The following is a 13,463-nucleotide window of genomic DNA, read 5'->3' on the forward strand; positions in this document are numbered from 1 at the left end:
TTAGGAAGAAATTAGGGTAATATATGACTGATATAGATATGAAATGTTTCTTTTGTGAACATCCATGTGAATCCTTAAAACATCTGTTTTTTTGCTGTCCATATGCAAAATCTGTTTGGTTGCTACCTCCCCTTGCAGGTTTGAATCACAGTAATAATATAGACTTCTCTTTTGCTTCTATGTACTCTAACTGGAGTGCATGAATTTGTAAAAACGGTGATATAGAAATCATGACTACTAAATGTTGGCTAATCTGGAAGAAAAGATGTCTTAGAATCTTTCAGCTCAAATCAACCACAAGTTTGGAACTTGCTTTAGCAGTTCAAAGACACACAATTCTGGTCTCCTCTAGACTGTAACTCACAAAATAGAGTTAACACTGACTCTAATGTTCAAAGACAAAAAATTGCTACTACTGAACAATGATGGATCATGCCTTTAGCTACATTAAATTTGATGCATCTTGGATTGATTCTGTTTCCTTTAGCTGTCCAAGCTAGAGCTGGGACCATCAATGCCCCCAATGCCGAATAAGCAGATCAAGCTCTGAGTCTGTTGGAAGAAGATTATTGGGAAAAAAGTATGCACATGAAGTCTTTTTTGGGTGGAAGGTGACTGTCAAGGAGTAATTCTACATGCTCAGAACAAACCAAGTAATATTTTTTTTTTTGCAGAAATCAGCCTATAGTAGAAGAAGCAAAGAAGATACTTCAATATTGTGAAAACTTTTGGGTATTTCATTCAAAAACATAAGGTGCAATGGAGTAGCAGATGCTTTGGCTAAAGAAGAAAGGAAAAAAGAAATCCATAAACAACAATGGATTCAAATGCCATACTTTCTCAAATCTGCCATTACTTTAGATTTTCAGTTTTCTAGTTCAGTTACGTTTCCTTTTTCATTACCCGAGACCAACAATATGTTGGGTAATATCAATATCACTGGTTGCAATCAAGAGATAAGGGTAACCAACACTTTGGCAATCCTATGTATCCATAACTTGTGCAGAATCTAATTAACTTTCAAAAAAAAAGTATGTTTGGTTCTCCCACATTTGCAAAGAAATGAAGTGATTTGCATCTCTTTAAGAAAAGGGAAAATCAATCATCACTTGGGAAAACAAACAATATTGAGATTCTGTGAACATTTGGCCTTCCGAATAAGAAAAGATAATTCATGTGAACTTTATTATATGGGTGTTCATGTGATTTACATGGTTGACATTGTTATTCTAACCTTCAAAGAATTGTTCTTGGATATATCGACACTCATGCACTTGGTATTGCAAAGGTTGCTCATTTTTTTTAGAGCAATAATTTTACAATGAAGAGAAAATAAAAAAACATTAGTGTTGGAAGTAAATAACATCTATGATAGGATGCACATCAAGCAAAAAAACTATCTCCTGGTGAGGCTACGACGATAGTCAGGTACGTACTGGATAGATATGACAAGTCAGGCTAGTGAACGACCAAGATGGCGCATTATAACATAGCCGACCTAGTCAGTGAACGACCAAGATGGCACTACACTGCATAAAATATTAAGCAATAAGAAAGCACGACCCTGCAGGGTCAGTGATGCGCAAAGATGACGTTACACTGTAGCCATTGGCTAAGTGATGAAGCTTATTGACCGACACAATGAAGCTTCATTAAGGAAGGCAAGACAAGGCCAAAGTGACAAATGCAATATGCGATGTTGGCATTGATGCATATCCATGGAATTGAGTTGGCCCAAATTCAAGGATGATGCAAGAGTGTGGAATAGGCTAAGAGTTAGCCTATGCATTAGTTCAAGTCCGTCCAAAGCTTGGGAAGTGCAAACAAGCTAGTAATTCAAAAGTAAGCATTGCTATTGTCGAGCAAGTTGGCTAAGTGAAGCATATGAGGCATGAATAACCAGAATGAGCTAAGAAAATGGCCAAGATGATTGTAGTTCAATGTTGGTTGTACATTGGTTTAGGCCAAGAAGTTTACAGTGCCATGTTGGCTGAGTATTGACGGAAGGCCAAGTTCAGTAATACGCAACAAGGATTGTGCATTATGGCTCAGGTGACTGTTATGAGTTGGTTATTGGTTTCATAAGCATGCATAAGGTGTGAGACAAGGGAGAACGGTTATAAAAGGAGTTTATAACTATGAGGGAGTATTCATAACTGCTTGGTAACAGGTGTTGAAGGATGGATCGAGTTAGAGAAGAAACTGTCCAGTTAGTACAATTATTGGCGGTTATGAAACTGCCATATGGGACAGATGGCTGTCCCATGCGTGTGCAAGTGTTGTGCACGATATTTGTCCATTGTAGCTACTGTATAAACTAGTTTCTCACCCGTGCGATGCAGGGTATGGTTCTTGCTTATGGAATGGTGGATGCTTGTTATATATTTATTATGAAAGAAAGGGTAACAAAAGAAAGGGTAAAAAATCAGTAAGCTATAAGCGTGATATTCTTCTTACACATAGAAAAACAAATAAGCTAATATCTTAGTTGGTGTGCAAGAAAATAAAATGAACGAACAAATACTAAAACAAATATTAAGCCCAAGGTAGACAACGTAATGAAGACAAAATTCTTCTTAGAATTCTTCCACATCCTCTTTGTCATGGCCTTAAAACGGTTATCTTTGTTTGTGTAAGGAATCATCGCTATTTTGGATGTAAAACATTTTTTCTTGTCTTGGTATAAAGTATCATACTATTGACTTCCTTCGTTTCCCTTTTATCTTGCGAAAGATTATATATCATAATTATTGACTTCCATGACCATGAATCCGTTTGATCCACTTTCCAAATGGAATCCGAAAAATAGTACATCAAAACGTCTTGTCCAACAAATCATCAAACAATGTCAAAGCGTCTTCAGATTTCCCCCCTTGATAACCCCCCGTTTTAAGAAGGTGGACTAAATTATTTTTTTGTAAACATATCACCATAATCGTCTTCAGTTTATTATTTTTTTGGTATATTGTATCGGGTAAGTACAGACTAACCTGTGCACATAAATTAGTAGGATGTTGCAGGTAGTTAGGGGTTTAGAATGTACTTATGTACCCCGTGAATGTAATAATGTTGCTCATGTTCTTGCTAAATATGCAAAAGAAAATAGAGCACATCCAATTATTGCTCGTTACAATATCACCAGCAGACCCTAGCCAGGTATCATCATTCTAATTTATATTTCTTGAAATTCTAAGCATGTCAATGAAAATAGAGCACGAAAATAATGTGTAATTTCTATCGTTTAAGATCCAATGAAAGACAATTACACAGTCAAAATGGTGGCTAATGAATAAGGGTTGTTTGCTTTGTTTTTTGGTGGTTGTACGGAAACTTTTTTTTTTGGGATCAATTATTGTACTGAAACTTTGTTTTAGCTTTCCGCTATCTTCATTTTGTGACTGTGCAACGTCTTTGGCCATTGGATTATAACTCTCGAGCTTATCTCTCATATAATTTCTTTCTCTTTAAATTATACATTTTCTGGGGGACAACAATTTGTAAACATGCAATGAATTTTATACTTAATTAAAGATAAGCTTTTTCTTTTAATCTCTTAAAATTATACACTGCTTAGGGGCAACAAAAATCTTCAGCAGCATAATTGATTTGATCAGGTACAAAGAGATCAAATGTAGGAGCATCATGTCGATCAAAACTAAAGAGGTCAAAAGTGAATTGGGAGTCTTGGAAGATCAAGCAAAAAAAAATAATATTATGTTATCAACTAATAGAAGCATCTCATTGAATATGGGAGAAATTATTTCTTCTCTTACAGACCAAAGAATATGTAACTTCAGGATTCTCCCTTAGTCAAGTTATCTTTATCGGTTGCTTGTTCTCTACTTCAGGATTCTCCCCTATATATTATACACAAACCTGCCTATCTTTTAGAGACGGAGGGAATAACGCTTTGTTCATGATTTAAATATTTTTGCGAAGCAAAACGAACGTGATACCATAAGTGGATGTGGATGGATGACAAAATTGGATGTTCCGTAATGCATGCATCAAGGATTAAATGTTAAAAGGTAAAAAATAGTCTAAAGAAGTAAATCAATTTTCAATTATGACGACGTATAAAACCAAAATGTTAATTATTAGTGAAAATTCTCTGCAACATCTCAGATTATAGGAAGATCCTAGTCGTGCCCTTTCTGTCTCAGGAAAGTGTAAAAGAGTCATCATACTTATACTTATAAAGCTAAAGAAATCATGGAACTACCACATGCACAACCATTCTAAATATTTTTACCTTTTTCCTCAATGTATTCTATATAATTTACTATTCATTTGGGATTTTGAAATTATCGGTTTAGAAGCGCCAACTGACAAAATTCCGCTGTAAAAAGAAAAAAAAATCCTTTATACCATCATGTCCAGAATCTTGTATCATAGATTAGTTCCTAACAAACCCTGTAAACACGCAATATTAGCAGCAGTGAAATTAATGATTCAGCAACTACCTTCAAAAAAGTAGCTTCAAAAATTGTGGCCGGCAAGTCAGCAAACAATACCATGGATGACTTAAGCGTGTCAACACCAAAAAGTTTATAACCGTGAACAACAATAACAACTTGAAAACCTTGATTATAATACCATACAATCTTTTAGGAATATACAAATGGACACAAATAAATCAGCAGAAGAAAATAAAAAACTACTACATATATAAAGAACTTAAATTTTTAGATAAGCATATACCAGATAAAGAAATTTAAAGACAATGAGGCATGCACGGTTCTGGATTACTAACCAAAACCTATCAGCATATGGTCACCAACTTAAACCACAAACTTGGTCCTTCAGATCATGCATGTATTGAATACTGGTCAAATTATCAGTAACTGCAAAACAAAAAGCAAACTCTTAGGAATACCAAAAAAGGACGGTTTCACTCCCGCTAATTAGATTATGATAAAACATAGATAAAAGTCAAAATAAAAAGAAAATCCTACTGGTTGATTTTGAAGAGAAATGAAATAAACTTATAACCATGCATGAATCAAGATCTGCGTCATATATATAGCAAGTTTCAAAAGATACAAAAAAAAAATGCAGACAATATTAAAATGCATAGTCTTCCTCATGTTCTTCATCAAATCTGTTCACCCTGTGAAAGACACCCTTGCCAAATTGAAAATAAAAAAACATAGAACGATATAATACATAAAAAAAGAGGGAAAAACACCCTCGTGTTCAAGTCTGTTTACTTTTGTTGCCTTGATTTTAGTCAAACAACAATAAAAAAAAAATCGTTAAAAATAAACATACACTATAACGACCAGTGAAAGTTGAACGAACTTTCTTTGTTCCTAAATCACAACAGATGAAGCAGTGACGTCATAAATCAATAAACAATGATAAGAGTTCCAAAACTCGTGTTGATGCATCAATAAGACCTGCAGAACCAAAAAACAATCATGGAGTAATTGATATCACAACCACAATAATATTTGCAGGAATTGCATCAAACAAAAAAAATATCAAGAATGATAATTATCTTGCCAGCCACAATTCTTGAAGCGTGTAATACCTTGATATTGCTTGAAGTATGCCCGACTACAACAAGTGCATGATAGAGCAAAAAATGTTTACAATTGGTGAATGATTGAGAGTACTTGCAAAACAAAAAAACAAAATAATGCAAAACAAAAGCCAAAATAGAGCAAAAAATAAAATTATAGGTCGCATGAACAAAAACTACAAATATTTGCAGGAATTGCATTGGAAAAATAATCAAGAATTGTGTTTATACCTTGATAATGCTTGAAGTATGCCCTACTACAACAGGTGCATGATCAAGCAAAAAAAAAATTACAATTGGTGAATGATTGAGGGTATCTGCAAAACAAAAAGCCAAAATAGAGCAAAACAAAAGGCCAAAATATACCAGAAAATGAAATCATAAGTCGCATGAGCAAAAACTACAATATTTGCAGGAATTGCATCAAACAAAAAAAAATCAAGAAAATCAAGAATTAATGAGTTTATACCTTGATATTGCTTGAAGTATGCCCGATTACAACAGGTGCATGATCAAGAAAAGTTTATACGATGAGTGAAGGTACCTGCAAGAATAAAATCCAAAATAGCTAGACAAAACAAAAAGTCAAAATAGATCAGAAAATATAATCATAAGTCACATGAAGAACAACTATTGAGGAAGAGAAGCACCGTGGACAATAGGGTTTGGCTTTTGCATCAAATACTTTATATTGAGAGACACCAGACCCAAAAATCTAGTAAAATAAAATTAAATCTTTGTTTGGAAATAATATAAATCAATACCTAATATCGAAAGTTTTTGTATCTTTGTAAAAACATTTAATCCTTGCATTTTTTCCGAACAATAAAAAAGTTACAAAATATTGTATATAGATCTAATTTTCCTTTTTAATATTTTGTTTTTATGGAATAGAAACACAAATAATAATGAAAATCTATAAACTTTAAGGTTTTGGTTATCCCCATTTAATTTTTGATAGTATATATATTTGTCGATAAAAAAATATTAAGCATATCCTGCACGTCTAGGAATAGTTATCATTTTATTTATTTTTGGAATGAATAATATTAAGAAAATATTTATTTTTGGAATTAATAATTTTAAGAAAAATGATAATATTTGGAATTATTTTTGAAAGTTGAAACTTATTTTGTTGTTTTCCACACAATTTTTTGTTGTTGTTGTTGCCGCTGGTGCTTAGGGTTAAACTTTTAAAGTTTTGCATAATGTTTTTTTTTTCATTTAATGATTTTGTATTTTAACTATTTGACAGGATTTGTCAATGTTTCTGCGGCCAGAAAAGTACACTTTGATCATCGGTAACCATCCACAAATCGAGGTATTTTTATTTTGACTTTCAATCATTGTCTAGATTGGAAGAGCAGTTTTAATTTTCATCTCAATCATAGTAGTAAAATTTAATTAAAATTAATTTAATTATTAGTTCTGGAATTGTAATTAGAATTAAATGAATTTTAAGAAGTGTAATTGGACATTAGACATTGGATTTTTATCGTTATGATTGTTTTTATGTTATGCGATGAAATCATGATGAATAATAGTTCGATCGTGAATTATTACAATTTTTATTTTTTATTTTTTAATATAAGGATTTGTTGTATTTGGTAATTTTATATTATGTTTTTTTAGGCAATATATTTTTCTAGAATGTGATTGGTTGGAAAATATATTTTGGTCAAAAATAGTATACTCAAATTCTATTGGTTGAAATTTAGAACGGTGGGGCCAAAATCAACCAGAAGCTCCGGTTAACCGCGTCACTCGAAAAAACTCTGTTTTTATATAAAGAATAGTGCAAAGGCATAGGAAATTCAGTAGGCTTAAATAAGACATTATAGGACTCAATTTAAGAGAGTTTTCGTAAGGTTGAAGCTTGTTTCAAGAGGAACAAGTCTTTGTAAGTCCCTAAGTGGAAAACTTTTTATATCTTTCATTTGATGCAATAAATGGGTCAATTATGTCATATCCCAAGTGTTCTTGGTTGACTGATTGTATTAGTGAATGTATGTCAATGTTTGAATGCTTTATGATAAGCATTTGAGAAGAAAAAAGAATGAAATTAAGGCCTAAAGACTTCCGTTGCAAAATTGTAATCATAAGTGAAGCTTGATTAACTGAACTACGTTTTTCCCGGTTTACATCCGTGCCAGAAGTAAGGTGCATTTGCGGGTGTGACAATAGATACGTTGAGTGTTGCTCAATAGATTTTTCAGGCCAACAATTTTGCTGGAAAATAAGTAAAGAAAAAAACGTTAATGTTGGAATTTGGAAGCAAATAAAACTCTTTTTTTCTAAAAAAAAAAAACTAAAATCCTAGAAACTAGCTCCTGGTGAGATGGTGAATGTTACTCTAAAGACTTTTCAGGCCAACAATTTTGCTGAAAAAAAAAAAAAAAAAAGAAAAACTAGCTCCTGGTGAGGTTTGAACTCACTACCTTTCCCTTACGAAGGGAAGGCACTGCCACCATGCTACGGAAGCAATTTCGATGGCATCAGCTACAAACAACAAAGATTACTCGATACTACAGGAAAGTGGGACTCTGGCAGAGGACTAGGCTGGCGGTTGCCCGATAACCGATGTCAGTGACCCATGAAATAGATTTGCTGATTATATGAACTCAGGCAACAAGCTTCTTCCAGACGTGCTGAAACTAGAGACGTGTTGAAGTATGTGGATTTTGTACACAATTGACATGTTGAAACAAGCGCTTGCCGAAAAGGAGGACCTGTCTTATCTATATTTCAACGAGCAGATTCAAAACATTACATTCATATGCTTAATTCTCTAGTAACCGGCCATTCAGTGCTCTACGAAGCATATTAATGAACATTATTCTGTTATCTACGGTTTCACTGATTCCTGATTCAACAGTATAGGACAAACTATAAACCAAAGAAAATTGACAACCATGATCAATGGGAACTCAAGGAGAGTAAAAACAAGTACCAAAGCCGGAATTTGGCGAAGGATTAACTTATTGCCCAACTTCCTTTAAAGGAATAACAACATTTTGCTGAGTATAAGCAACCAACATGAAATTAAAACATCCTTCAGCTTCAAAATCCTTGCAAACAGTCAGACTAGTTCCATCCACAGCAATAAACCCTTTAGATGCAATAATACTTTCACCCACCCTTCAAATTCTAATGATACAATCTCACCGGCATGCGATTGAACAAAATGACCACCCATTTGAGCACTCGATTGTAAATTTCTAAGTTAACATGCGAGCTCGGGCGATGAATAACAAAGGGAATGATCTAGTGCTCAACAGTTGATTACACTAAATTTCTTTCGCGCATGAGAGCTTCTAGTTTCCCTACATCTTCAGGAGTGTCCACCCCATGAGCATCGTGGTCAACCTTGATCACCTGCAATAGAGCAAAGAACCCAAAGTTAGCCTATAGAATTGAGATTTTGGTGACAGTCATTTTCCTAATTTCAACTTCTGTGGGCAACCTCTATTTTCAGTTTCGTTGATGAACCAAACTAAGCAGCACAATCCAAGAGAGGAAAAAACACTGCTAATACATACACTAATAGAGGACGTAGGAAACAGGATGTCTAATAATACCTTCATTTTATAACCATTTTCAAGGACCTTAAGTTGCTCTAAATCTTCTTCAAGTTGCAGCGGAGTAGGTGCAAGCTCTGAATATATCTTCAAAAACTTCGAGTCATAGCTCTGGCCAGATGAATGTAGGATCATCATTGATCAAAAAAAAAAAAATTCAACCCACCAGGAACTTAGATAGTCCACACACAACACAGAATACAGTATATCTTTAAACAGGCGAATTTCAGCAGCACAAAATATGTGCTCCAAAACTCATGAATACCTGGATACCAAGATGAAGTAGATAAGGGAAGTTTGGATTGACTTTTCCTGACCTGTATAAATTGGTTGATAAGTACATCAAGTTTTTCTTAAGAAATTAGGGAACTCTATTAGCATGAAACTGAAATCGTCCAAACTGCTTACTTATTAAATGGGATTAGTCCCCTCGAAAAATAGATTGCATAGCATGGTTGTCAACAATACATTTCACCCGGTTTGGATCGGTTGAATCTTCAGGCTTCAAAGATGTCACGGCAGTGCTGAAAACAGCATCAGAAGCTCCCTATGGACCAAAAGAACAAATAGCAATTAATCAATCAAATAAAGGAACATGGAAAACTGTGCATAAGTTCAGAAAGATCTCAAATCACTACCTGCAGAGCTTTAACAATTCCATCTATGATTTCTGGTTCAATAAGAGGTTCATCCCCCTGAATATTGACGATGATATCATATTTCTTCTCAAGCTTCACCAATGCTTCATTGCATCGCTCGGTACCTACGAATCAGGAAAAAAATAAGTTGGTAAGACAACTGAAGATATTAAGAGAACAACAATCATAGCATGTAGCAAAAAGCCTTCTCTACCATTTCTACAAGATTCTGATGTTATTATCACATCAGCACCAAATCCTCGACAGCATTCTGCAACCTTCTCATCATCCGTTGCCACGACTAGTGCATTAAGAAACTTTATAGAGTTAGGTACAAGTCATAAAATATGTTAATTTCAAGCTAATCAATTAACGAGCACACATCTATTTCTCTTTCCGGCCACATGACCAAGAAACTCGTTAACAAGAACTTTTGACCTCTTTAAAAGATAGTCATACAGACATCGGAAAGAAATCATATCAGTATACTAACACTAAAAATTGAAATTCATAGAAATTTGAAAGAGCATTGAAATACGCACCAACATGGTCCAGTGTCGAGGCTAGTTTTGCGCTCTCCCATGTTCTCTGTCGATCAGCAAGAAGAAAATCATCAGTAACCAGATTACTAATTTGGTATCCTCTTTATATGACAGAACCATTATATTCTAAATCATAGAATGAGCAGAAACTCATAAACGAGTTATATTTGTACATCCTTTTGTATCTTACGAAATACTGCTATTCTTATGGGTCATGTAAATTGGACTTCTTTTCAACTATAACAATGATACTGATATGCGTCTAGGTACCGGGTATCGATGCAAGCTCTTCAGTAAGCCGAGCAGAAAATGTTACATACAGGGACATGGAATGGGGGTTAGAGTTAGGTTAATGTTATGTACATTCTTCTTAGGAGAAACAATAGCTGCATCCAGCCTTATTTCTTAGGAGAAACAATAGCTACATCCAGCCTTATATCAAAGCAAAAAACAGCCATGTTTCTTCTTCTTCTTCAGCTTCTAAGTTTTAAGGAAATCAAATTGCAGATATCAAAGTTATATGGCTAGAACAACCGTGGCAGTGTCCATGCATGTCTGACTAGAGTTCCAGTGTCGATTCTAGGAAATTAAAAACAAAGTGAAGCTGCTGTGACACAGCTTTTCAAATCCTCGAGCAAGTACCATTTTTCGGTACATTCAGATATGCGCACCGCTGTATCCAAATATCAATTGGATCTTAAAGTTTCTTCCCCATTATCATATAATGCTGTTAATTATATCCGAACAACAACATATATCATGTTCATAAGTTCATTTCTAACGAAGGAGGATATGAAGAACTGACCTATGATTCAACACTTCTAAAACAACATATATTAAGTTACAGCTTGAATTCTTTCTCCCTAACTTAATCTGAACTAGATTACTGCATTTGAATCCAAACCCACATATAGACAACCCAGGTTTTAATTCTAATTATAAGTAAATAGAAACCCAATTGATAAGCACATGCTCAGTCATTTATGGAAGCAATATCAGATCACAATGCCATAATCAAAGGAATTTAAAAGTTTGAGACAGTAATTGTTAGAGACATAGTGTGGGCAATAATACCTGAATCATGGGTTTCCCAAGAATATGAACTAAAGGTTTCCCTTCGAATCTAGAGGAAGCATAACGAGCAGGTATAATACCAATTACACGACTCCTGAATTTCCCAGATCCTCGAATTGAAAAGGCAGCTCCAATTGCTGCTGCTGCAATTGCAGCACCTGTAACTAGTCCGTACATAATCCATGACTTACAATTACTATTTGATCCACATGATGAACCTTGATCCATCTTTCTTCTTCCTCAGTCCTTGAGAGAGAGAGAGGGAGTGACGGTGATCCGTTATGGTTCTTTAGCGACTCTGTGAGTGACAAAAAGGAAAAAACTGGGCCGTGAATGACAGATCTTAAACCTGTTCAGATTAAGGAAGGGAAATATTTGTCACTAACGACATAACTACAATAACCACCTTATAACCTTTGTAATATTAACATTTTGTTTTTCTAAACTTAAAATTAACAGTACTAACATGGTTAACTATAATCAGTCAAAAAAATTACTTAGTGAAACTACATTGTGGTCCCGATCAATATAGTACAGCTACAGATCATGTAACTCCATCAACAGAAACAAGTATCGTATGAAGCCTAAATAAAGAAAATACAAAAAGGTATCGCTAAAATACCTCTTATATGTTGCCTGGGTAGATGAAAACACTCACTTTAGCTCCCTACACATTTCTATTAAACACAAGCGACTTCAGCGATAAAATCAAACATTATAAATTTCACAAATACAAAGGATCAAACATGTTACAGTCACGAGACACTAGTATAGAGTAATTAACATCTCAGCATCTTTGATAACTCTTATGGTTTCCTTGAACTCCTTGTCTCCACCAGATATTTCAATAATCAGCTTGTGATTTCATATATTACATATTTACAGAAACTTGGTGTCACTGGTAAGAGAGAGCAAATAAAGAAAAAGTTTACCAGTAAATAAGGGATGGGTTTGTGGTCACTTATTATTTCATTACAATGAGTAACTTACATGAACATGTCCACTATAATTTGTGATTTTCAAACATTTGCGCAACCTCAACCTTTACTGAAGTGAATTCAAAAACAACTTAATTCTCAACTAGTGGACCATGAGGAAAACATAGAAACCAAATATTCACCAACCAGAATGATCCCAAATAATGGGCTTAAACTGGAGTCAAACCAACAACACCTGCATACCCGCAATCATGCTTCATATGAGAACCAAAGTTACATAAACTGAATGTGAATAGAGTCAAATAGTAGTCAGAACTCCAGTTAACAGCCAAGATTGTATTATAACAGACGATGTGTTTAATTGCACTGGATACTCGTAGACTACATAATAGCGAAAAGTGAAAGGATTTTTCAAAAGAAAATAATTCGATAAAATTCAACCAGAATGTTGAAAAAGAATTTGTGAGGTTGCTAATATCTTTTCTTTGCTCTAACCACCAAGGTAGAGTTTCTGCGTTTATGTTTGATTCTAAGAATCTAATTTTGTTAATCCCATCAACAAGTCATTAGCTTGAGGGCACAATTAACGGGATAGAATGATATGTTGAGATAGGAAGCTTATTAATAAGTGCGTCAGTACAATGTTGTTATGATGAATCTAAAATAATCAAGACACATAGTTAAGACGCTAATCTTCCACCTGCATTTCCTATGCTAAGGCTGAGCTCATGGCCTACTACAGTTGGAAAGTGCAATTAAAATCAGATGAATTTGGTTAAGCAACAAAGGAAGCACGGGTAACAGCAGTTTTTTTTTTTTGCTGCAATACACTTGTACAAAAGCAAGACCAAAATATTTCCTATCAAGCAGAAGCTAATGAAGTCAGAATTTACCCTTTCCAAGGTCATCCTCAAGCTCGTGAACCACCAAAACTCTTCCAATTACTGCATTTGTTCCAGTTAATGATATCTGCATATTCCAGGGAAAAAAAAAGGATCCAGTCAATACCCAGCAAGGCGGGACAACAGTTCGTATATAGGTTTGACGATAAGCAACATACATCTGGAACAATATAACATTGAATCAAAAATACATGGCAATGACTGAGACCATCGTAATTCTGGTTCCCTGTCTATTAAATTTGATGCCCGAACTTAATGCGACTCATT

The 13,463-nt window shown here is 34.4% G+C and overlaps 1 pseudogene; it reads right to left on the minus strand.

Annotated features, from left to right (window-relative positions):
• Positions 1-8,236: 8,236 nt before the first annotated feature.
• On the minus strand, positions 8,237-13,345 carry LOC113355950 (annotated as a pseudogene).
• Positions 13,346-13,463: the final 118 nt, after the last annotated feature.

The sequence above is a fragment of the Papaver somniferum genome, chromosome 3, assembly GCF_003573695.1.
Source record: "Papaver somniferum cultivar HN1 chromosome 3, ASM357369v1, whole genome shotgun sequence".
Classification (NCBI taxonomy): domain Eukaryota; kingdom Viridiplantae; phylum Streptophyta; class Magnoliopsida; order Ranunculales; family Papaveraceae; genus Papaver; species Papaver somniferum.